The sequence below is a fragment of the Cyanistes caeruleus genome, chromosome 6 (assembly GCF_971803275.1).
Source record: "Cyanistes caeruleus chromosome 6, bCyaCae1.hap1.1, whole genome shotgun sequence".
Taxonomy (NCBI): domain Eukaryota; kingdom Metazoa; phylum Chordata; class Aves; order Passeriformes; family Paridae; genus Cyanistes; species Cyanistes caeruleus.
In genome coordinates this window covers 52,173,855-52,200,413 of record NC_141706.1, presented here as the reverse complement: position 1 = coordinate 52,200,413, position 26,559 = coordinate 52,173,855, and the positions used below count along the sequence as shown (strand labels likewise).

At 42.6% G+C, this 26,559-nt stretch overlaps 2 long non-coding RNA genes across 2 annotated transcripts; one reads left to right on the top strand and one right to left on the bottom strand.

Annotated features, from left to right (window-relative positions):
• Positions 1 to 9,363, bottom strand: LOC147652689 (uncharacterized). The gene is made up of 3 exons (XR_015287966.1): positions 9,173 to 9,363; positions 1,379 to 1,526; positions 1 to 1,037 (listed from the first exon to the last, which is right to left on the bottom strand). It is a non-coding gene; the product is annotated as an uncharacterized LOC147652689 (long non-coding RNA).
• Positions 8,946 to 25,096, top strand: LOC147652688 (uncharacterized). Its single transcript, XR_015287965.1, has 3 exons — positions 8,946 to 9,135; positions 9,363 to 9,486; positions 13,394 to 25,096. It is a non-coding gene; the product is annotated as an uncharacterized LOC147652688 (long non-coding RNA).
• The last annotated feature ends 1,463 nt before the right edge of the window (positions 25,097 to 26,559 follow it).

Genomic DNA, 26,559 nt, shown 5'->3' with positions numbered 1-26,559 from the left:
AAACGGGTCATGCGAACACAGGGATTTCTATAGGGAGCCCATGGAACAATGCGCGCATTCGCCAGGCGTAGTGGGCTCCCATTGTCTGGTCTTTCAGCACATAATAGAGGCTTTGCCAGTGGGGAGGCTAAATGGGGAACAAATGGATGGACAGTAAAGATGATGTCGGCAGAAAGTGCAAGAACCTCCTTCTGCTTCTGTTTCTTTCAAAGGCTTGAAAGTGATATTGTGCATAGTAATTCCTCTCCATTGTGGTGTATGTAACGTTTATATTCATGCTACGCTTGCTAAAGAAATGCTGGCTGTGGTCAGCAGAGAGGCCTGTACACATCCCTTTATCCCAGCAGCCTCCTGGAGTTCAAACAGTATGCCATCCATGTGTGGGGAGCAAAACACCAGCTCTCATGTTAATGAAGATTACAGTGAAGAATGGAGGGATGAAAGCCCGGCTGCTCACCCACTGACAGCGACTGGGGGATTTGCCCTTACAGCAGTGAAGTAAGTACCCAACCATAGTTAAGTTTCATCAAAACTTTCTTTACCATCCATTTCAGAGGTTTCACAACTGGGCTGGAAAATTTACATGGAGATAAACCCTTCAGTCAGGCCTCAAGTAAATGTAAAACTGGCTGTTATCTTTTTCTGGGAGTCCCAGAAATGGAGGTACTAAATCAATGCAAATATACATATGAAAATGTACCTTTTTAGGGATGGAATCCATACAGAACTTCACAGAAATCAGAGAGTTAATTTATCCCATCTGATAACTTAGACTGTGGAAATGAACACATCTTTTGTCTTTGAGCACTTTTATGACACATTATATCAATTGGAAGTGAAATAATTTTTTTCTGTTAAATTCTCTGTGTGATGACTCAGGAAGTCTGTGGAGAGGTGATCAGTTCCCATTCACTTCCAGAAGACTCTTCCCCCAAGGATTTGAAGTGGCAATCAGCAGCAATGGCAGCTCTTCCATCCCTTACTCCATCAGTCTCCTCCACAAATTTCAAGTTGTAAGATTTTAAACACTGCTATTGCTACAAGTGAAGAAATAAAAGACATTACTGAAGTACCACTTTTCAGACTGTTCATCAGTCCTCAGTATATTTTTGGTCGGGGAAAAAAACCCACATACATTAAATCCATTTTTCCCCTGGCCTTTCGTTTTCAAAATGTTTGATAACAAGATCCATTCCAAGATCCATCTAAAGAATCCCTTGAAACCTATTAAAATTATCTTCCTGTATCTAGAGTTGGGCACTAGCAGGAAGATGGAGTGGTTTTAACCTGGGTATCCTCACTGACTCCCCCCTGGGCTAACAGTGGTCTCCTGAGGATGCCATGGTGGCCCTGCATAGAGCAGGTTTGCAGCTCTCACCTGTGAAGCCACGGATCTGAAAACTGGCGTCACCATGGAAAAGCCAAAGCTCACAGAGGGGTTGGGATATCTCTTTCTTCACTCCAGTTGGCCCCTCCAAGGAAAAAGGTAGCCCATGGAGAAACTGACAGCACTGCCAACATGCTACCTGTGAGCATTAAACCTGTCTTAAACAGAGGAAATTAATACCAAGCACCACATTTGAATGGCATCTCGTTTGGGAGAAAGCCAGGAAATATAAAGGTTGGTTTGCTCTGTTCATCACTCACATGACTGTGCCTTTTGTTTTTCAGCTTGATGAGAGGCAAGGATAGACAATCAGCCCCAGCTCTGAATTTCCTGGCTTTTGTCACTTGATGTTACACCCATAATATTATTCAAACGGGGGGTTTTGTGTGTAACAGATAAATGTCGACAAAGCCCTGTCTAATGCCTTTTAGGTTGCTAGGAAACCTGGCTCTGTAGCCACCACAGAAATATCTCTGGCTAGGGGCTTAGATAAGCTCTGACTTGTTTTGATTAGGTGAGCTTTATTGCAGAAAAGACAGCAGCATGCTTGACATCATAAAAATATGACCCGCTTACAAACCCAGGGAACAAAGATCATTTATTGCTCATGATGGAATCCATGGGAGGACACTTAGAATACTTTTCTAGCCTGCCAAACCACTTCCCCCCAGAAAAAGACACACCTCCTAATTAAGGTCTGCTCTGGTCCCCTAGGACTTGGGGCTGCTGCTACTGACACCTCTGTGTTAGACCATTCTGAGGTAATAAGTAATTTTCAGCCTGGCTTAATTTCACATGCCAGGAGAATGGGGGTATTTGTGGTCTGGTGGGCAGCAGAGATAACTAAGAACTAGATTACCTGCCCTCTGCTCTCAGCTCTGCAATTTAATGATTGTGCTTTGAAAATAAATTGGAAGGAGTTGTACCTGTGGCAGATATTTATGCAACCCCATTAATGGAGGATCTAGAGGGAGTGAGCCTCTCTGCTGTTGCTCATGGTGACCCAAGATCTGCTCGGGGGTGCTGAGTCTCCTCCCCTTTGTGACCCTGCCTGTCTCAGCCTGCTCATGCTGGTCTATGCCCTGCCCTTGCTGATGGCATGCCCAATAGGCATTTGGGGAAATGGTGGAAGCTCCATGCCCTCCTCATAAGTGGTTTCCACCCCTTACCTCTTTACTGACAAGAAGTTTTTGTCTTTTTCTACCTTACTGCAATTCAAGAATCTTACTTCTTGTCTTGTTCCCAGCATATAAAATAAACAGGTTATCCTTCCTCTCTGCAGTGCCATTTATATATTTGAATTAGCTCTCCATTCTTCCTTGGTCAACTTTTCTCTGAACAAAACAACCTAAAGGTTCTCCATCTATTCTCACAAAGTATATTTTCGCTAAGCTCTTTAAGCTCCATGGTATGTTACCTGTGAAAGCAGGGCAGATATTCTGCAAGCTATAAATGAAACCAACAATATTGAGGTGAAAGCACAAGCCTGACCACATGCTCAGTCATGTTGTCCCTGTGAACTATTCAGTTTACGTCCAGGTTGCTGGCCATAGTTTGGGATCATAGTTCTGCTCTGAAGGCGCTGGGACAGGCATCTGGAACAGTCAAAATGACATGACAGAGACCCTGGGTTCATGCTGAGGTGTAAGTAGAAGTCAGGGCGTTCAGTTTGGTCTAAGTTCATGTTTACATGCTCACATTTAATAAAGCACACAGCCCTGCAATATACTCTTTTATGACAGACGTACATTGCATCAGTCAGAAGAGACAACCAGCTGCATTACTAATGAAGTTTAAAAAGGCTCTCCCTCAATTCACACCCAATTACATGAGAACTTTCATTCGCAGAGAATGTGTAATCTGTCCATAATCATAGCATTTTAAAAGAAATTTCTGCTCATCAGTCTGTCTCAGGTAAAGCTATTACAGGAGCTAAAATATGATCAAAAGGGTGAAAACAATCAGGCTCTTTCCAGCTAACTGGGAAAGCAAGTCTCAGAATAATGAATTCTGTGCTGAGAACTCTGCAGTTGAAATGTTTCAGTTGGGAGAGCTCAATACAAACAGGTACTTTCCAAACCATTCAGTATATAGGTTAATATTAACATTAGGTATTGCACATTTAACTCAACAGTCTAAGAAGCAATGGTCTGGTATGCTCCCCTGCACTCATGGCTGAGCCTCGGGTTTGTGTACTGTGTTCAAACACACCAGAACGTCCTGTGATGCTGCTGCAAAGGAGACAAAAAGCCCTGTTTACACTGTCTTTGGAGCTCACACCTGGAGCAAGCCCTGGTTCCCTGGCAGCCTGTACAGTGTGGCCTGTGTCCCTCAGGAGCACACTGCAGTGCTCTGGGAACAAACCTGGCGTCTTACCAACCTCCACTGCTGTCTGCAACTAGAGGTGAGCATCTCACTCTCCCAACACTGATGTCAGAATGCACTCACCCCTGGCATGGAAGATGACCACACCAGCGTCTTCCTCATAAAGTGACCAAGCCAAATAAAGGAGTGCAGAGGCTGCTACAAAAACACCCTGCTTGCTTCTGCTCTGACCAGGTTTGCTGCCATTGTTTCCTCAGTACACAATGTCAGTCCCACCACAGAAAACCTCATGCACTGGGGTGCTGGCAGAGCCAGCTCAAACTAGGGCTATGGATGGCTACACACAGATAGAGCCTGTTAGAGCCAGCCTTGGCCAGATGGTGTTTGTTGCCCCAATTATATTCCTGGCTCTTAACTGTCAGCCAAGCTGTGACACAGCAAGTTGTTATATGGAAGTGCTTGCAGGGCCTGGATGTCATTGTTGGCAAACAAGGGCAGGAGGCTGCTGTTGGAAAAGGCTGCTTGTGTGTGTGTGTACACATTAGTAGTGCCCACAGCACAGGGTGAGGTGAGTCTCTTGTCCTGACCCCTGAGCTGCCCACCTCTGCTGGAGAATGGCTGAATCACAGCCACTGCATGTCTCTCCTAAGTGCATTTGTACCTAAACACATCCTATTGCTCTCATCTCTTCAGTAAAAATAACTTGGACAAGACACCTACCAGAGCCGCAGGCAATGCCAGAAGCACAGGTTCATACCTGGAGTTCCTCCACTTGTCCTGAGCATGGCAGTGAAGATGGAAGGGATGAATGAATGGCCTCAGAGAGTCTCATCTGTTGCAAGGCTTGTTGAGGTCCCAGACCTCTAAGACCCAGCAAGATGCTCAAGTCCCAGGCAACAGTGCAACACAGAGCTTACTGTTATGGCACATCAGTCCCGAGCTGGTCTAGTTCATGATAGATGGAGGCATGTCTGCCAAGCTGCTCTAACATAATCACTGGCATCACAGGTCTCCACATGCACAACCTTTGTTTTGATAAATTTGAAGTCAAAGGACTTGCTGCTGCAGGCCAAACCCACAGCATGAACTAGCCTCAACTATGCAGTATGTGGAGATCCTGGAAGTACTGAATATGGCAGCCCTGAAATACTCTTTGCACCCAAAAAGCTTTCAATTTTTTTATTCACAAGGTTCAGTAAAAATCCAAAGCAGCCAAGTAATAAGAGGATTGATATAAAGCTCCCCAGATTTCTGTGCCAACTGGGAGCATGGTAAGCACAGCTGAGTGAGGTTTGTGTACGTAAGTCTAGGGGCACTGGAGAACATTTTTGGGAGGAGGGAGTGAGTGTGTCCTGGTCTGTGTAGGTAGTGTCCATGGTGTGCAAATCCCTGAGAGCAATCCTATCAAATGTACTTAACTTTCTAAACAGAGCTGCATAGCTATTTAGCTTGCTTCAGCTGGGCTGATATGGTTACATGTAGACAACTGGGAGACAAGGGCCAAGCACCATCTGACTACAGATGGACTGCACGGATGCACTCAGAGCCATGGATTGTGTTCACAAGGTCTGAGAGGAACAAGTACAGATTTTGCAGCTGTACTATGCACATTAGCAGTTTTGGCAGCGGTGTGCATGCTCTTACAATTCTACAGATGACCACAAAACCTTCATCTTGGTGATACAATGGGCTCCACTGTACTTGAAAGGACCAACATAACCAAGTGACCATACTCTTTGATATATATCATCTTCCAAGAATATGCGAACTCCTTGGATTCACAGACACACAGAGAATCAGTGTTGCCTGTGTACTGTCGATGTGTTGCTGTCATGGCCTCTCTTGAGACTCACCCAAATGAGATGCCAACCACTTTCTCCCCCATTTTCCCTCCCACTTCCTGCTCCAGGGATGAAGTTGAGAATTATGTGAAAAATGGAAAAATCATGGATTGACATAAGAACAATTTCCTGGAAACAGCAATGAGATAAAATGAACAATAACAGCAACAATATTAATTTAAAAAGTGTGCAAAAAAAGAGGGTGATTTACAGGCAAAATATTCACTGAGCCTAACCTGACATGATCAGAGCCAGTGGCATCCCACCCCAACTTCTCCATCTGCCACACTTGCTCCCAAGTGGAGACCACTCCCCTTCTTCTCAGAAGTTTTTTCTCAGAGTCCTTTTCCCCAGCCCATGACATAAGATGCTATCAAACAACAAACAGTGCCTTGTCCATACCCTCCCACTACTCTGAGCCAGAACCAGGACAGTTTCCCATACTCTTTTTGAATCACCTCACCTAAAGAGCTCAAGCAGCAGAAAGATTAGCTGTCAAAAAGATCACAGCATTAAAAGGGGATGTCCCATGCCCACTGTTCAGCTCTTCCTTCCCTGAACTGAGTACATAAACATGACTCACCAACAGACCACATAGCTTCTGTACAGTTTTCTCAGCTCTTAAAGATGGCATCTGACATGGAGTAAATGGCTGAAGTTCAGCTGGAGTCAGTGAAAAGTTTGCCCAATTTAGAAATGGAGTTGTCCTCAGGGACAGCAGCCAGACCCATTCACATTTGTGAAAGCATATCTAATTTGCACGCTTTTAGTGTGTCTGCTATTACTTTTGCCACAAGGCTGAAGTTTTTAATGAGATTAATGATCCATGGGTCACTGTGACCAGTGATTGATGAGGTTCTCAGCAAAATCAATTTACTGTTTCTTTCCACCAAGGGTTGCTGCCACCCTTCTGCATCCCAAAATGGGTCACAATTAAGACAATGTAGTTTGATCTGGTTTCCTCTGACCAGACACTTCAATTCAGTGCCTGCAGTTTGTTGACTACGGTTTTCCAAGAAGCTCAAGGGAGTTCATGGTAGCAGTGCATTAACCCACCAATGCCAATTTGCAGTATTGGGTATCAGGATATGCAAATGAATTCATTTAGATCTTGTTTTCAAAGGGTATCATAAGCCATCCCTTGAGCTTTATGTGCTTTTGGACATAATTTGATACATTAACATTTAATTTCTGCCAGGTGGGGTTCACCTTCCTCTGAGGTAAAGAGCTTACAGAGTAACATGGATCTTGTACCTCTCTGCTTCCTCTGCTAATAAGAAATACAAGATCCAGTTTCTCTCTCCCTTCCCCCACTGCTTTCCTCCCACAGAGTTTTTAAAATTTGACAATAATGCGAAAAATAGTTTTGTATGGCTCTGTTTTCACTCAGTGACTCCCAGATTATGTTTGCTGCCTTGATGTGCCAGTGCAGTTGGGAGCTGAGCAGCGAGGCTGGTTTTACTGCTCTCCTTCGAGCTGGTACTGCTCTGGGACAGCTGCTTTACCTCGATCCAGACATAAGAACAACTAAGAGGAGATTTTTTTCCAGTTGGGGATTTCTGCTGATCCCATCACCTGCTGGAATGGGATTTGGGGATACTACCCAGCACAGTGTGAATATTTGCCACATGTAGGTCCCCAGGACAGTTTGTAGCTTTGCAGCTTACCACACAATTTGATTAATGAAGTTCCAAGTGATAGGGGACATAACAACTGCCAGTACTTAAGATCACAGCTTTTAAAGGTCAATAGGGACCACTAGCCCTCATTATACCAGAAGCCAAAAAAATCTAATCCAGTAAATCCTGCCTCAAATTCTTACCTTGCTGTCAAGCTGGAGCGTTATTTTCAGGAGCTGCTCCAAACTCAGTCTACAGATTATATTTTAAAGAGGAATCCCACTGAGCTCTGTGCCCCTGTAACCCTCCTTGTGCACAGCACCACGTGAGACACACATCTCCACTCTGACAGTCGAGTTCTGCTTAAAACATGGCTGGCTTTGGTTAGAGCAGCATTGTTTGCTGAGGGTTGCCAATGTGTTCTGCCTTGCTTAAGTCATGGTTTTATGATGTAAATTAGACAGATAATACTGTCTGTAAACCATACTGCATTATCAGATGGCAGACTAAGCTCAGTGAGATTGAGATTTCCTTTTTAATTAAAACTGCAACGCTTCTGTGTGCTGGATTAACACTGAAAGGGTCACTGGAAGAAGTAAATTACTAGGATCTGAACAGTGAAGAAAAATTGCTCAAAAATGGCCACTAACAGCATAACAACTATGTCACTTACCAATGTCTTCCTTGCAGGAAGATTATAATATGTTAACCCTTACCATTCCTTAAAGGTAGTCAAATATCATCCTTGTTTTATTGGTATGAAAATTCTAATGTGGAAGGCTAAAGTAATAATGAAATCATATCTGGCTTCTTTTGTCATAACCATAATCTTGACAATGAGACTTTACTTTCGGAAGCACCTGGAAGCCAGGACTCCCACCAGTTCCTGTGCGATTCAAGAGATATTTTTCAACAGCACCAGAAATCCAGCCCCGGTAGATCTTTTTAGGTAAATCATGTTTTTCCTTCAGAACGTGTGCACTCAGCAGTTAAGCTGCCTTACAAACACTGAGCTTTAATTCTCACGATACCCAGTCCTTCTGGCCAGCTTGTCCCAGAAGACTGTCAGTAAGCAGTGCTGCAACAGATGTCACACAGATATATCCTGGCTTTTCAGAGGAAAGAAAATTTCCTTTCCCCTAAACTCTACTAAGCTACAAATTTTTTATTCAGACTGATGCAAGCACACCTTCACATAGGCCTGAAGATTAATTTCTCCTTATTAGACTGTCTTTCCTGTTCAGATTTCATTATCTAATAAAGCCAAGTATAAAGACTGTTAACTTCAAATGTAAAACTTGCACTTGAATTCTTTTGCTAAATACTCCACAATTACACATAAGCTGAGTAAGGCAGAGACTGCAGTACTGTATCACTAGGAAACAGGTAAGGAGAGAAATCTGAGCCATCCTTGCTTCACAAAAAATAAAAAATATGAGCTATATACCTAAGAAATATAAGGGGAACTAGGAAATCTTGAATCAGCTGCTTACAGATGAACAAAATTTCCACATGCATATTTACAGATTAGAAATGCAATGCTTAAAAATTCTTAAGCAAATACCAGCTTTCTTCCAGAAAAAAATGTCTGTTAAAAACACCAAATCCAATGTGGTTATAGATATTACAAAACAGATCAGCTATTTGGTATTAAACCTCAAGAAATAATCAAATATTTCTATGCTGTCACAAAGGAAATAAAGAAAAGGGGAAAAAAAACATAACCAGGGGGAGGGGAGGGCTGGGGGGGAACAAAGGAAATGGACTGAATTAATCACCTACAATTCCCCCCGAAAGTGACTTAATCCTGCTCAACCTTCTAAATGAGACAACCTATAGGAAAACCAAAAAGCCTCTAATACTCAGGCTGCCAGGTCCTTGAAAGGAAGCTGAATTTAATTTGAATACTTCAGCAGCACAACGGCATCCTCAGCCTCAGAGAGGGCCTCTAGGCTGAGGCAAGGTTAGTTTATAACAATAATAAATAAAATTATGCTTACCCCTTCAAGTACCTCAAAGGAAATAAATTTTTAGGCTTTTAGAATAACTGTGAACAAAAACCACATTAAACAGTATCGATTACATTTGAGACTAGTACAAGCAATGCAGCTATCCAGATATTCAGGAATTGGATAGAGGACCCTAAAAAGCGTGTTTTGCTGCCAGCTCTCCTTGTATCTTCTGTTACAGAAATCCAGGAGATTGCAGATGCAGGCGGGCTGAGGGAGGACCCAAGTCTCCACCTGCGATTACCTACCCCCATCGTTTTATGCCAGTAAACTCTGCAATGCAGCAGCGAGCACTCTGCACTTGGGTAAGTGTTTGCTTGTCTCTCGATGTCTGTGCCAGTGAACATGTGCAGGCAGCAGGGAGCTTTAATAAAGCAAACTCCGCAGCAGACTGCAGAGCAGGCTGATTAACAGTTTCGGTGGTACTTGGGAGCGTGGCAGAGCACTCTGCCTCCCCTCCTCCACCCAGCCTTAAACCTGATAGATCAAAGCTTTGAGCAGCATCAGGTGGATAAAACACCGTTCATTAACTCGTGGTGCTTTCTGCCTGCTCGTCGTAGAAAGGCTGCAGGAGTTGCTTAGGATGATCACATACAAAATGTGTTTACTGGACTTCAAAACAGCTTGTCTCCTTCGTGCCAAGCCTGCCCTTTAAAATTACATTAATTAAGAAAGCAGCTTTAATGCAACAAGCAAACGGCATGTAATCAGTGATTATGGCAACAGGCAAGGACGTGATTTACCAGAGATTCAGTGAGAAGGGGACAAATGCAAGATCTTGTCTTCCCTGCACAGCATCACCTGGGGCTTTGACCTGCTCTACATCCCCTCCCTGCTCTCCAGGCCCCACGGGTGGCATCTGCTTCACTGATGTCTCCGAGGGACATCTGAGCTAGGGAGAGAAAAAACAGCTTTCTTTTTCCTTCTGTAACAAGTCAGCTGGGGAAGGATATGTGTTTCCCCAGCCCAGTTTCCAGAGCAAGGGAAAACAGGATGATGAAGGGACAGAAGGGTGCAGAGTCACAGTCACCCCATCTGCCCCTGTGGAGCAAGGCTGGTTGGAGTCAGCATCTTGAGGTGAGAGCAAGCTCTGACAGGGTGGAGATGCTGGGTGCAGTCAGGGCAGCAAGGGGCAGCCTGCAGAAGGACCAAGGCCCTAGTGCAGGGAAACAACAGGCAGAGAGTGATCAACAAGCAAACTCACTCAGCTGTAGGTTGTTTATGAGAATGAGATGGAAACCAAATTAATAAATTGTCCCAACTGCTGTCCCCACACTCCCACTTGGTGTATTTGCTTTTTTCCCTTCTGTCTTTGCTCCTGCCTTCCCACATGAAAAAATAGTTATTTGTTTATGTTCCTTGCAGTCCTTTATAATGCCTTATAAAACCACTACCCAGGTTTCTGGGCCAAAACCCCATTTTGCAGCTGTAGAAAATGCAGCTTGGAGAGGCAGAGTGACTCAGTTGGGATTTTATAGCCAGCCCACATCAGAACCAGCTTTCAGTACTCATCTTCTTTGGCTCTTAAAATGAACCTTCTTCCACCAGCACCAGAACTTTCCACTGGAGCTAAAGTTACCCATCACACTGAATTTGCTATCTTTAGTTCCTCGTTCGGGTATTTGTTTCTTTGTTCCTCAGAGTCCTGGATGTTGAGGGATGTAAAGCTGAGTGTGTACTATTGTTCACTTCAGCTTTGTGCTGATGAAAGAACAAGCACAAAGGAAGGAGAGAAGAGGAGCAAAGGGGGCACCTTCTTGTATAAAAGGCTCTGAAATCCCATATGGAAAAACTCTATAGGAGTGAATAAATTCTAAATAAATTCTCAATAGTGATTCTAAAAGCCGATTGAATTTAAGAGAGAATGATCTCCTTCCCACATGGTTTTCAAACACCATATAGACTGGTTCAGTCTTTGAGCATCTAGAGAAAAGAGATCAGACTCTTCAATGCTATGGATTTATCTATATAAAATTATTGCTTTAATTTCCACTAGGTACCTTATGGAAAGGCCTAGGGAAAAGGATAAAAAGAGAATTAGGAAAGCAATTTTAGTTGGTTTGTTTTGAATTGTGAAGTTGTTGCAGAATAGAAAGCATTACTGTTGCTTTCTTCTGATTCTCAGTAATGTTGTACTTGTTAACTTTGTTTATAGTTTGGAATTTCTTGTGGCAATTACTACTACAGTCTTTGCCAGGGAGTTTCTAAAATAGTGTGGATGCCTTTCCTAGATGTTTTTTGAGATGAGCGGCTTGTCTAAATCTTCATCTTCACTATATGAAGGAGGCTGTGGTCAGGGGAAGTCAAAATTGGTCTTCATAATAATTTATCTGCTGGATTAAAAAGGAACAACTGAAACAATGGTATAGTTTATATGATCTAAAAACTCTTAGGGGAGGGAGAGGGCTGCAGAAGGCAGCACTACAAACAGAAGGTCTTTTCCTTGTAGCTGTTGTGGGAGGCACAGGCTGTCGGTCTGTCAGAGAGAGCCACAGCTGTGCCAGATGTGTGATGATATAAGCACAGTGAAATTCAACATGGCATTCAGGTAGACTAATTTTTCCACTCAGAATTCAGGGAAACTATTCCCAAATCCTCCTGCCCATATGTGCATGTGTGTAGGTATGTTACATAAAAGCAGTGTTTATGCTGGATGCCCAGAGGAAACATTAAATGACTGTGTGCACTGCTCATGATGGATACTAGAGAGCCCAAAGGCAACTTTTCTATCATAAATTTATGTCAGTTTTTATATGCTACAACATCTGGGTCCAAAATTGGAGCCAGCAATTTAATAAGACAGCTTGGTTATGAGCAGTCAGTCCAATGTCTTGACCCTGATCATCTCCCTTTTTTTAGATGATGAATAGCTTGGCCTGCTCACTTATAGACTGTTCATTTCTGCTACTCCCAAGTCATGCCAACTTGCTGGCAGGGGCGAAGTCAGCCCTGAAAGTCCTGGGTACAAATTCTCACCCACAAAAAATTCCCCTCAGGTGCCAATCAAATTATCCGTCAGACGGCATGTGCTGTTTTCTCTGTCCTACTGAATGGTCCCTTTGCTCCTGGCATGGGTGTGGTGAAACACACAATCCCATCCCTCTGGGAAAGTTCCTTTGTGTCACAGTGACAGATACACCACAACTCCCAGGCTCTTTCTTGATGGGACAACTCGAGTAGGAAAGGGGAGGTTTTATGGCCCCTGACTCTTCCCTTGCCCATTCAGACAAGGCTGGGAGCAGCCAGCCTTTCATCTCCACAGGATTTTACTTATCCAGCCATAAAACATGGATAGCAATCACCTTCCAGAGGGATTGGGAAGCTTTGTTTGGAAATGCTTATAAAATGCCATGACTAAAAGGCAGGGTAGAAGGGCAATGTTTTACTAAATTATTGTTGGTCCTTGAAATATGTGGAGGGAAAGGGCTGCTGCAGGAAGCATAGTGGCATCTTGGCAGCTTACAGGTCTGTCCTGGGCTGCTTTGCTCCCATGTACACCAGAAAGCCTTTGTTTTCCTTATATGATGGGAAAGCTGTTCCCATACATTGTGTCACTGTATGGCAGCCTGCACTCAGCAGGAAACTGCTGAGTCAGATAACCTACTGAATCATTTGCAGTTTCTCACCATTTGGATGGCATTTTTCCACACGTTTGTGTGCTGTTTCCATCTTATTCCAGGTCTCTGTGTTGATAGAGACCCAGGCTGCTGGACTGGGCTGAGTCCTGCCCCAAGCTGTGGGGCCCGGCTGTCATCGCAGGTGTGTGTGGCACTGTGTGAGGTCCTGCACCATGGTCACCTCGACAGCCAGAAGGAAGTGATGGTAATAACTCTGTAACACAAGTTAGAACATCTTTTGTTTTACATATGGAGCTGTTTCTACAGAGATCTCTGGGTTTCGGTCAGCTCCCAAGTGCAGCTCCTGCTTTCAGGCTGCCCCAGCTTTCCCAATGGCTTTCAGGTCTCTCACAGGCAGCAGGGGCAAACACACCAGGGGGAGGCATTCCCCTTCTGGGCCCAGTCCTGTGCCACAGAGGCTGCACAGATCAACAGCGTGTTCAATTAGGTAATTAAGACTCCGTCTCAAGCATCATCATCCACACTGTGAGTGCCAATATCCTTGGACTTCAGTGAGCCAGTGCTGGTTTTTATTTAATGATGGATTTCTAGGATTATTAATTAACCCTGTTAATTTTTCTGGTTTGTTTCTTAGATAGAATATATGAATGAAAATCTCTGGACCTTCTCCTCTCTGCAGCAGCAAACAGCTGTGCCCTTGTGGGGTGAAGTCATGGGTTTGTGCTCTGGCTCTTATCAAGGCAAGCACGCTGGTATCCATTGCTTTGGTATTCACCTCTTTCTTACCTTGACAGGTTTTATGAAAGGCACTGATGAAGGGTTCACCAGCTCCTTTCATGCTCTCTGACAGAGCCAGTGCATGTCACAGTGTGAGCTTGTCTTCCCACCTCTTTGCCCTTCTGATGTTTTGCTATCTGCTTGCAAAGGCAAGGGTTTTATTCCGAGCGTGCATATTACTGTCTCACTCTTGTTAAACTCCAAAGGATGTCTGTGTATCTCATCATACAACCTGACACAATATCCTTCCTAGATACTGTTCTGTTTCATTAATATGTTTCTCACTACTGACAAAGCCCAATAGAATTGTAGGAACAGTGGCCAGAGAGTGCAAAAGGCAGTAATGAGATTTATTATATGTGCGACTTTATGGTATTGAAAAGCTTTATGTATCATCTCTCTGTATAGTTTCCTCTCAGGCTGCTGCTGGTTGAACATGTTCTGTCTGACTCCTGCATCAGGCACACTGTGTCTTGATTTCCACTGTAATCAGCCTACTACCACTCTAACCCTGGCAGCCTTTGAAATCAGGAGGCCACTGGAACAATAGGCAGAATTTATACTGCAGTTTTCATCTTCACAGCAATTTTCAAACACAAATGAATCAATCTTTAATGGCCCCTTATGTGGGACGTGACAAAAGATGGCAAGCTTGATTTTACAGACTGGGCTCAGAAAACCTGAGGGATTTGCTGAAAGCCACAGAAAAAATATGGCCCAAACTGCAAAAGAACAAATGAGTTTGTACTACCAATTCTTTACATCCACATCATGTTCCCAGACCTTTAAACTACAAGGCACTTTACTTTCTGGGTCCTGTATTTCATTACTAACAGCAGAACCAGGATATTTGCTGCCACCTCACTGTGTCAATGATATTCACTGATGTAACATATTCTATCCATGGAAAGGGAAATTAATTATTGGAAGTTATAGGGCATATGATGACCCAATGCCTGGCAATGTGGAGTGCCTTGGTGGAGTGCAGGATGTACTCGAGGCGCTACACTGGGAAAGGTCTTTGTGTGGAAAATGATGCCTCAGGCATCGGAAACACACTCTTCCTCCCCCACCATTACAAAATGCTACCAAGTGGTTTCCTCATGGTGCCGAACCTGCTGCTCTTCGCTCCTCTTTCTCTCTCCTTCTGTTAACTGAGCTGAATAATTTGTGGTTTCATCACTGAACCACAATGTATCAAGATTTCAGTCTAATATTAGTATATAGCTTTCTCATTCTGCATATCATGGTACATTTGCACCATAGAGATTACTCTGGAGTTTGGATTATCCTTTAAAAACCCTGTCCACATAATTTCCTCACCAGAAGGGCTATCAAGCTTTGGAACAGGCTGCCCAGAGAAGTGATGGAGTCATCACCTCTGGAGTTATTTAAAAGACACCCACATGTGGCACTTAGGGACATGGTTTAATGGTGGACTTGGTAAAACTGAGTTAATGGTTGGACTTGATGATCTTAGATGTCTTTTCCAACCCAAATTATTCTTTGACTTTGTGATATTTTATATTACTGAGATGACTCTATTGTGCCACAACAGTGAGCAGTGAAAATTTGGTTATGCTAGTAATGTAGTAATACAAGAAACCAGACTGACTAAAAATGGTTAACAAATGTGAGGGACTGTTGGAAGTTCTGGAAGGTAAATATGGTTTAAATTCTAGGAAGACACTAAGGGAACTTTCCTAACTGCAGTTCCAGCTTGGACAACTATATGGTTCTTGAGTTTGGAAGAAGGAGTTGCTATGCTTTGCTGTAATAAGCTTCTGAAAAATTAGTTAATTTTTCTATGGTTCAAAGGTGGATTATGAAACAAAATTACTAACCATGTAGAATATCCTTAGCCTGTAAAATGAAAAGCAGATGATTAAAAGAAGAAGTTAGCTTTCAGGTCATTGAGAATTCCTACAAAACCAAAACTATCCCCCAAAGGAACCAGAGCAGGCAGAGGTTTGTAACACAGCTTCTGCTTTATCTCACGCTCGGAGGCAAAAAGGACTCCTGCAGAATAATGCAATGGCCTTTTCCTAACCCCCTGTTTCCTGAATACTCCCAAAAGATGAGGGGCCAGGAAGAACAAACAACATTGAGAAACAGCAGGTTCATCATGTTCTGGCACAAGAGGAAATAGTCTGGAAAGGGCTCTATCAATACAGTTTTCCCTCAACAGATGTGACCCCATATTTTCATTTGGGCAAAGGAAACCATTCCAGAGAACGACTGGGAATTCAACAAATACTTCAGGACAAAATCACATAATTTGCTAGACACTAATGAATCACATACATCATGTTTCTCTTTCATTCTTTTTATTGGTATCCACACCCATGATCCATCTCACTTCAGTTTAATAAAGATCAGAGACCCTGTTTAACCTTCAAAGTCAGGCACATGAGAAAGACCCAAAGCTGTCAGCAAATCCTAAAAGAAATGTACACTTTTCTCCATTTAAATGTTTTAATTTTCTTTTCTTTGTTTTCCTATTTTCCATCAAAGCTGTGGGAGGCAGTGATGCCTTTGGACTATTGCCCTGTCTTTTCATTCTGACTTTTACTTGCCTTTCTGGCCCATTCTGAAACAGGAAAACAATGTGGGTGGCAGAAGGGCAGCTTCCACCACTTCATTAAAACAACATTTTTTTTTTTTAATTGAAATGTCTTGTGGCATCTCTCATTATAGCTATTACTATATGACCTATCACCATTCTTAACAGCGTTTGGATGTTATTATTTTTGATTCAAATCCATGCATTTTTTATTTAATGCATTAAACTCATCTAATTCCCATATATATGTATTGCTGCTAGCCAGTCGGTAGCTGAGTAATATAGATCTACATCAATGATGTTTTAATGATGCATTGTTCTAATATATCACCAAAAAGATAGTTCTCACATGATAGATTAGTGCCATACATCACTCTAGTGAGGTATTTTTTATGATATATTGCCCAAACAATATCATTGGAAAGGAAGAAGAGACACATAAGAAATGGTGGGTTGTAATTTACTACAGTTTTTAAAACTCTTCTAATATTCTTAACACAATAATAGCTGACTTAGTCTGCAGTGGAAGAGACATGATATTAAAAGAGAGATCTGAAGCAGAAATCTGAAGTGCAATCCAGCAGGTCAGAAGGAATCACACAGGCTCTTGAGATAAGTCATATATCTATTATGCCAGCAAACACAAAGAAAGTGGAATGAGGAGGGAGCCTAATTTCTTTTGTTTTCAAAATGGTTATAGATCTGATTAGAGAGGCGGGGCCTCTTTGGCTCCAGGCAGGATGCCTTAGTGGTGCAAAGTCCAGTTGATTCCAGCTGTGTAGATACATGAAACATTCTCTCACTGGAGCTGGGGGTGGAAGGAGATAACATTTTTAATGGAGCATTTATTTTATTTTATTTTTCCTAGGCAAGCAATGCTGATACACCTGAAAAAAGTTCAACACAAATATGGCTGTGTTGATGTAAGTTCAGGCTAAATGTTGTATGATTAAAAAGGATGATATTTGGTGGTAAGACTCTGGTCAAAATACAGCTGGCTTGATCCAACTCTCCTGCTGTTTGTCTTGGCATGACCAGCTCTGCCCTGATACACTGCTTGCTTTGTGGATGTGGGGCTTCCAGCTATTCACCTTCTTCAGCTCACAGCTGTGATGCAAGACTCAAACCTGTGGTTTGCAGCGTGGACCAGTGCTTTCACCTTTGCTGGAGCAGGCATTGGATTGCAGAACTGCCTCCTTTGTGTGCTCGTGCAGACCCTGGACAGCTGCAGTGGGCACAGCTCTGTGGCTGGACCAGCTCCTACTGCCTGGAGCATGCAGGACCTCAGGGTCAGGCAGCGCCCTCCATGAGGAAAGTATTTCAACATGAGCACTGCAGGCTCTGATAACTAGTCACACATAGCAAGAGTGTGTATTGGGACAGCAAAAACATAAAGGTGAAAGAGGAAACAAAAATGAGAGAGCTGAGGATCAAGCTGTCACAGACACCAGTGGAGTGAGCCACCAGGCTGGATGGGGCTCCTGAGCAACCTGGTCTAGTGAAAGGTCTTCCTGCCCACAGCAGAGAGATGAAGATGATTTTTAGGTCTCACAAAACCTAAGCCAGTCTACGATTCTGTGATTCTATATGCCATGCAGGACTTGTGAAATCATCCTTTACCAAAGCATTTCTTTCACCCGATAGCTTCTTATACCTTAGTGCACCAAATGAAGATGTTGCAAGAAATCGCGTAAGCTACCTAAAAATTAGAGCTGGTGCACAAAAAGCATTTGTTTCTATTAGAAAAATACTGCTGCATGTGAAACATGAAGTGAATTGAGTTGGCATCAGCTGGAACAGTGAGTGAATAATAAGGAAATAAATAGAATTATTTGTATCACAGAACAAAATCCCTGTTCGCTGTTAATATCAAGTTATGTAGTTAACATGTATCTGACATAGAAAAAAACCCTAAGTAGATACTGTACTCCAGGCAAAAAAATTAGACTTTAATTAAATGAAGTAAACATCTCATTAAATGTCTATTTTTATAGACAATAATGAACATTCTTGCCAAAGGGGCAATGGAAATAAGACAGTGAATATGGTAAAACGTATTCCTTTACAATTTTGAGTAGTAAATCTTTCCTGTGATCTAACAAGGTACAATAAGAAATCCTACTATATTAAAATACCTCCAAGGATGTAAGAAAACTGATCTCTGATCAGCTCAGCTAGAAATTACACCACACATTTCCGCTTGGTTTTTTAAAAACTCCTACTCTGATTATAATGCATCATTGGAGCAGATAGAATTATTTATTTTAGGATATTTCATACCAGGAGAGCAGAAGTTTTCAAGGAAACCTTGAAAAAGACATGGACCTTTAAGCAATAAAGACCTCAGTTTTAGATGTTTTCTTTAACTTCTGCTGTCTCTTTTCAGGCAGAGTAGCATACCTTTATTCCTACGTCTTCTCACAGGTTGCATAGTGAGATTTGTACTCATTCTGTTTGACCTGTGAAATTCAGGGCACAAAGTATTTTTGGCCAAAGTCTTCCTGGTACAGAGCTGGGCCTTTCAAGGCACTGTGTTTCCCCACTGACTGTGGGATAGGACTTATCCCTCCTCATATCTGGTGTCTCCACCAAATTTGAGAAGGGCTTTGCTCCCCACCCAGGCTCTCTCCTGTCTCTTCTTCCTTTCCTGGCTTCCCTTTCCCACCTTTCCTGCTGTCCTGACTTGCCACCAGATGAGGAAGTTCCCTGAAGCTGCCCAGTGTAAAGCATAGGTCTGAGCTGGAACAGGGCTCTTTCACATCTGCTGGGGCCTTTTCTCCTGCCCTATCTGCTTTCACCTTTATTTTGCCCCTCGGTTGTAGGGAGCATGGCTTTTGTTCTGCATGTTTTTCCTACATAATACCCAGCACTGTTCTCTGTCAATGATTTGAGAGTTTCCAAGGAATCAGTGACCTCTCTGCAGGCCTGAGGAGCCCCAGGAGCTGCATTTATCCCAGTGCCCTGCTGCAGGCAGACAGCTCTCCTCTCTCTGGCAGGCTGCAGCACCACGAGTTTCAGCCCTGGGTTTTGACCAGCCATAATACTCTGTACATGAGGAGGCACAGCTTTGTACACAAATTTGCATTGCTCATTCAGGAGAGCTTGCCTGTGTGGCCGCTGTTTATTCACAGGAGACCTTGCCTTTGTGTCATCCCAGTGCTGCTTTTCCCTGAGGTATTGGATATAAGGCATTGCTGGAGGCAAGATGCCCAGTGTGGCTGATCTAACCCTCTTCACTTCTGCCTTGGAAATCAAGATCGGTTGTGGCTTATGGTCCTGTGAGCCAGATGGTTAGCAGGCCTGTTGAATTCACTTCTTGGTGTTTCTGTATATAAATCTAACAAAATAGTTTTACCTTCCTACAGCTGGCACATGTGCCTAACAATTTGATCTTTTGCATTTTAAATATTTATTCAGTATTTAATTTACACCCCTGAGACTAATCCTGGTGCTTTAACTTAGCCCTCAACTAGTTTCACTGAATCACCTCTATGACAATTCAGTGATCTTCAGCAAATTGGCTTTGTATATTAGCAGGGCCCCATCCTTTCTCTATTGGTATTTTGGGGGTATTTTGGAAAGAGCTACTGGTGATTTTTTTTAAGTATTACAAGGCATTAAACTGTTGTTTCTGTCTTTGAAATTATAGATGGTCTCCATAGAGACACTGAAGTTCTACATTGCTCTCTTGAATTGCCTGAAGAAGTGGCACTTAGAATTACATTCGAAACAATGCTAATTAGCAAATGCTGAATTTTAAACAAGCTTCACAGCAAGGTTTTTGTTTGATAGAAGCAGCAAACCAGCAGTCGACTGACCAAACTGACAAAGCTGAACTAGAGACAACATGCTATTTAATTATTCATTAGACATTGTACAGGGTTAACTACAATGGGCACCATTCCCTTTCTGAGGAATCACCGAGCCAAATGTAAGTGCCTTAGAAATCCAGCATAATAAATAGTCAGAAAAAATCAGCAAAATGAAATCTGTTTCCCAAATTGCAGATTTATTGAGGAGGGGACAGGCATGAGCAAACCTCTGCAGCCATTTGATGAGAATGACCCAGTACATGCACAGAATGGAAATAACTTGTCAGAAGCCTGATCCTGCAGAAAAAGCTACCATGAGGTTTAGGTGGAGGACAAAACAGACATTCTCAGTCTAGGATTAGGCCTGGATGGTGTAAGGTGAAGGAAGATGGAGCAGAGCTCCCCACAGGGCCCTCAGTCTCCCCTCTCTGCCCAGAGCCATGGGTGTCTCTGATGTGTGTGGTAGGGGCATATGTCCCACAGGGGTGCTGGGGGTCCTTCAAGAGCTGCCTGGGAGGTAAAACCAGACAGATATTTTGGTCACAGCAGAGGCTGGAAACTGGCAGCAGCTGAACACAGAAGCCAGATGTTGTGGCTAGAACTCATTAACCTGGCAAGGTGCAAGTAGGGACAAAAAGAGAGCTTTGGAGAAGGCTTTTATATTATCTAAAATCTTGTCACTTGCAGAATAAGCCATAGTCAAAGAAAATTATTGCAAGAAGGGGGAAGATTTGTGGATCCATGCAGAAGCCACAAAGCGTAGGGAAACATTTTGGACAGACACTGATCTAGGCTCAGATACACTTAGAAAAATGGAGACTGGAAATATATGTTTATCCCAGTATTTGCTTTTGATCTGTGTTTTTCTCATGTTAGCTAAAGCAAAGTCCATGTCTGCTGCAACAAAGCCAGTGAATGAGAACAATGTTCTGCCTCTTTCAAGCCAAAGGAAACTGAAGAGGAAACACTCCTCACTGTTAGCAGCACTACCAGAACTACCCCAGGTACTGATTCAGGTGGCTGCAGTTATCTGTAATTAGGTGTATTATAGACCAGCTAAATAATTCTGGGACATATTTTGGTGAGGTTTATACTTGGAAGAGGACAGGAGGACTGCTAGCATGGTGTGTTGTTTCTCTGGAAGACAGGGCAGCAAGAATTGCTGGCATCACAAGCAGGAAGTTCAGACAGCATGGCTGAAAGTGTACATCAGTGCAACTGATGACTGCAGAGAGCACTGGTCCTTAAACTGAAAAGGATTTGCAGAGTACCAACATGATAGTTCAGTTTCACTAGAAATGTTGTGCAATCACTTACCACCCTGTTCCACACTCTGCTGTGATTTTATTACTTATGTGGGAAACAGTGAGAGAGTGATCATCTGGGATTATCTCTGATGGTCTTGGTTTGTGGAGATAAACCTTCTTCCCTTAAAGCTTTTAATGTTTCTGTAACTCTCTCAAATGCTTCTTATGCATCAGACATGGTACCACTGTTAATGAAGGATTCAGAAATGGAGAAATGAGCAAATCAGTACACCAGACTTCACCTCACAAGCATGTCTGTCAGCCCTCCATGCATACGTTCAGCATTGCAACAGGCATCTACCTACCACCTGCTCTGTGTGGGGAGAAACACAAGTGTAAAACAGGACAACTTCAAAACAGTTCTGCTCTGTTGGCTGAGATGATGCTTTGTATCAGGTATTTGTATTAGAGGATTATATTTTCTGAGATGAGACAAACAAGCTAGTAGGATGAAATCTCCTATCTAATCAAATGGAATAAAATGTGACTGGTAATGCCATTCCCAGATATGGTGATACTTCTTCCTACTTATTATAGCTACCTACATATGGGCTAAAACTCAGCAGAATAAAATCTTTCTCTCTAAAGTGGTTCACAGTCTGTAGTCAGTTATTTTCCTGCTACCACTTTGTCATATCAGCAGTAACTGCACTTGCCACGAGCATTTGAATGACCTGTCATAGGACTTGCCCTGCAAACAATCTCTGTACTCTGCAGTCCTGTTAAATAATGCCTGTACTGAACCTGACTACAAGAATGATCTCACCCTGTGTATTGTTTTCTGTGTAGTGTCCACCGTTATTAAGACTGCATGTCCTAGATCCCAGAGAAAGGCTCATGTAAGGAAACAATTATTTCCCTTTTCTTTTCAGCATGCATATTTTATTCCTGCTAGTTTTGTCAGCAGCATACAAAAGCTGGGTGCTGAAGCCTGCAGATTTCTTGTTCTCTCCTGACACTGAGTCCCACACATATCTCAGTCAGGGAGCAATTGGTCTCTTTTCATGTGTCCACTGTAGGAGTATACATAAGGGAAAGCCTGAAATAGGACCTTTTAATTTGACAAATGGGAAGTACAAAGATGCTGGGTTGCCACTGTTGCTGGCTAAGACAGCCCCTCTCAGCAGCATCTGGGCTGAGTTCAGCACATTTATATAGGTTTGAGTGAGCACACAGTTTCTCCTAGTCACCAAAAGGTTCACAAATGATCATGCAAAGAGATAAAAAAAAAGAACCTGGTGTTTAACTGTACCTTTCTCTCCCCATTGTTTGGTGCCAGCTATGTAAATACCAGCTTCTCTGTGATGTGACTGCTATCTAATATAAAGTAAGGTCCAGTCTCAGGAATAGCATCTCAGGATGCTATTCCTGAGACAGGAATGAATTTGCCTTGCTTGCATGAAAAGGTAGTCAGACACTGTAATTGCCCTGAGTCCCCAGACTCTCAATACTATTTCTTTTTCATGGAGAAAGGGAAAAGGCCATGTGGAGGAAGAACTGGAATGCTGGAATGCTGCTCTGGGACTACTTGCTGAGCCTGCACTGTGCTCACTTTAAAGCAGCCTTGGTTGGGGTTGTGTATCCCTGTGAAAGATGTCAGTAAAGCAGCCCTGGTCCACAAGGAGCAAGGGAAGGGCAGGGAATGGAGAAAGGGATCCCAGGAGACTGAGAGCAAGCACAGGTGGGGTCTGCCACAGCCAGGGTCAAGGCGCTCAGATTCTGAGGATTTTAAGGGTGTAAAACCCTACTGAGACTCAGCTCCTTCCTGCAGTACTCCCCAGTCTAGGAAAGGAGAGACATAGAGTTGGACAACTTGGCTGAGCGAAATGAATATAAATGAGAATGAAATGTTTATAGAATAGTTGTATTCACTTAAATGTGTTTTCATGTTACCTAGAAACAAATCAGCAATCACTTCAGATCTGATACCCAAAGAATGTGCCTCTGAACTGGCCTGACTGCATGAGCTCTGACTGCACCTTGGTGTGCACGTGAGTTTGAGAAGTTTGGTCTGTGTCCAAAAGCAATCTGAATCCCAACAGTGATTGTTGTTTTTATAGGAGTGATCTAATTGCTCAATTAAACAGAAATAAGAAAACAAAAAAGCATACAAAGGATTTTTTAACTGTAATAAAGCCTGTTTGATATTTCCATGCTTAGTATTGAAGTGACCCATCATCTGGACTTGTCATTTCAATCTACTTTGGTCCAAGAACTATGAAGAAACAATACATTCCACAGAAGCTGTAATACAATACATTAACAAAAGAGCTCACTCTCCCAGAGCTGAAGATGTCTCCTTGGACTAATGTTCAGCTCCTGTATTTTCTGGCTTTAGGTTGATTTATCCATGCAGCCATAATATCATTTTATGTTTCATTTCCTAGCTTTCTAAAGGAAACAAGAAAAATAAAAATGCAATTTAATGCACTCCACAATGACTGTTTAAGCATTACATCATCAGAAAGGCTGTCACTAACTAGTAAGTGGTCCCAATGATAAGACAGCATTACCTAGCAACCACAGAGAAGTTATTAACCCTTTTGTGACTACTATATCTATCACTGAGGCTGGAAATAGCTTTAGCAAACAAATGCATGTATCCAAAGGCATGCAAAAAAACCCCAAAGCTCCTTCCATCTTGTGATTGTGGTGTGAACATTTTTCTCTCTAATTCTGAAAAGATGCCCAGTTCAGTAAGAGGACGTACGAGGACCACACGGCTGTGCAGGCAGCTTCTGAGAAAGAAGAGAAGTGTGATGAATCATTCTAGTGTTACGTGTGCAGACACAGGGTGATACAGGGTTTTTTTCACTAGCCTGAAGAACGATGGCTGGTTAAAATATTACCAGGACTCTCAGGAGGTTTACAGTTATTATTTGAATAGGTCATGAGTCTTTTCAACCCTCCTGAACATCATCCAGTGTTTTAGTGAGCAAATTATGTTCATCCCACATACTGCAAAGCAGAAAGAGGTAGTTAGCTGTAAGCCTTAAATTTAAGTAAAATTTATGTGAAGATAGAAAAATTAAGTCTAAATCCTGGTATGATTTACATGGGAATGGGCAGATGGAGCTCCTGGGGGCTACCTCCCAGGCTCACATCCTCTCCTGATGAACGCTACCAGTCCCTGAGTTTGTGCAACTTCCAGAAAACTCCTGGTTTGGCTTTTACTGCAGGACTGAAATCTGAAATCCACACTGGGAAACAGAGCAAGGACCTCCACTGCAGCTGCAGTACAACTGCATGCCAAGAAACCAGCAGCAGAAGCAAATGCTGCAGAGAGGGGAAATGTGGGAGAGACACCGAGAACCAGGTCTGCACACTAAGGACCAGGCAGGCTCCCAGCAGGACAGCATCTCCATGGACTGTTATCCTCTTAAGATTCAAGAGCATGCCATCTTTTCCTGTGTGGTCTTGCACAAAGTGTTCATGTCCACGAGATTGCTAGACACAGAGAGAGCCCAAACCTGATGTTTTCTGTGTGAATAATGAGTGGAGAAAAAAAGTATGTGTCCTCCTGTGTCCCATCCATCCTTTGACAGGTTTTCAGATCCTCAGAAAGACCTCTGTGGTGATGTCTACCTTCAAATACTGCCTTTTTTCCTTTTTTGTCTGAATACATTTGAATAATAAAGCCACCACAGCCCAAGCTGTAGGTCTTTTCTTAAATTGCGTGGCTTGCAGTAGCCACAAACCAAGGAAGCCAGGGGATTAAGCAAGTGTGAGGAGAGCAAGAAAAATCCAGAAAAGAACAGCAAGAAGAGGACAGTAATTGCTCTTCAAGTCCCACAAAGATGGTCTGGACAAACATCAATCTAATTGGAGCAGTTCTTCAGTATTTTATTCCAAATAAATAAATAAGCCGTCCAACTCTATTACATATGATGTTGTGTATTTGTTCCAATGATCTTTAACTGGGTAATGGGACTGCACTGCTTTGTGTGTTTTCATTCCAAATGACTAAAACAAGCTTTGTAAAATCTCCCCAGAAAAACATGATGTCCTGTTAAATCACTACTCCAATATGATTATAAAAAAACCTGACTCCTATTACTCTCTTAGTTTGTCATAAGCTGTAATAAAGCAGAGCAATAACTAGCCAGCACAAAAGAGTGAACATTTCCAGCAAAAGTTCAGAGAAGCAGATAGGACCTAATTTGTGTTCTGCAAATCTTCAAGCCAGCCAGAGGCTGACAGTCTTCCTCTCACTGACTTCGCTGGAAATCTCTCAGCACCTCATAGGATTGCAGTGCACCTGGTAATATTGACCTCATCAGTGCAGTTCCAAGTACTCAGTGTTCACATCAGCTGTTAATATAAATTATGGTTGAGGGGATACAGTATTTTAAGATCTAATCCAAACACTAGTGAACACCTTCACAATTTTGCTGGGTCAAAAAGGGTGCACCCACTCAGCCATCCGTGAAGGTACCACATCACAGCCATGTGGACCAAGCCATGTAAAATGACTTTGCAGTATATCCCTATCATAAAATATGTACATACATTGAATCCACCAATCTTGTTGCCTACAAATACTGCTGATGTCTAGGAATTTACTAAGCCATCCACAGAGCTTTTTGAACTATCTTTAGGACCTGAGCCAAACCCCAGATGCTGAGCCTTCTTTGATGCTAGGACCACTTTTATAGCACCAAATTTTCTCTTATTTTAATTTGCCAATTTCTAGATAGCAACAAGATAATTGTTAGACACACATGCATTTCACTGTGAGGAGATTATTACACAGTATATTTTTAAAGTTCGTTTGGTCTGTGACCTTGCATCCTCTAACATCATCCAAGCTGGCTCTGGATTTATGGAATAACACTGCATTGAAAAGAGGCTGGACTTTTTTCCAAAATAGTTGCTATTCTGCAGTTTCTGTTCTCTTTTCAGCTGAGATATTATTGACCTTGAAAACCTGGTCCCTGGATAGTCTGCAAGGTATGAGTTAAACTAAAGAAAATATTTTATATAACTTTATATTAACCCTAGTGTTGCACAATTGTAAGGGAAGCTGGCTTTCATTCTTGACCACAGCAGGTACTGGGAAGATCTCATAATTATTTATGTGCATATATCTTACATTTAATTTCCTTATCTTTTTAAATGGGTTGTGAATAATTCACGCAATGACTGTTTGGATAACAGGGTTTATGCACCCCTGAAGATTGAAATCTTTTAATTACCCCATGACAGATACAGCTTGGAACTTGTAATACCAGGTTTCCTTATCCCACCTACCCACAGCCCAGGGCTCATTCCTATGCATGAGCCCTTTGCTATCCAGCTCCCAATTAGGTCTCAGCTTGTCCTTCAAGACATCCAACAAGGC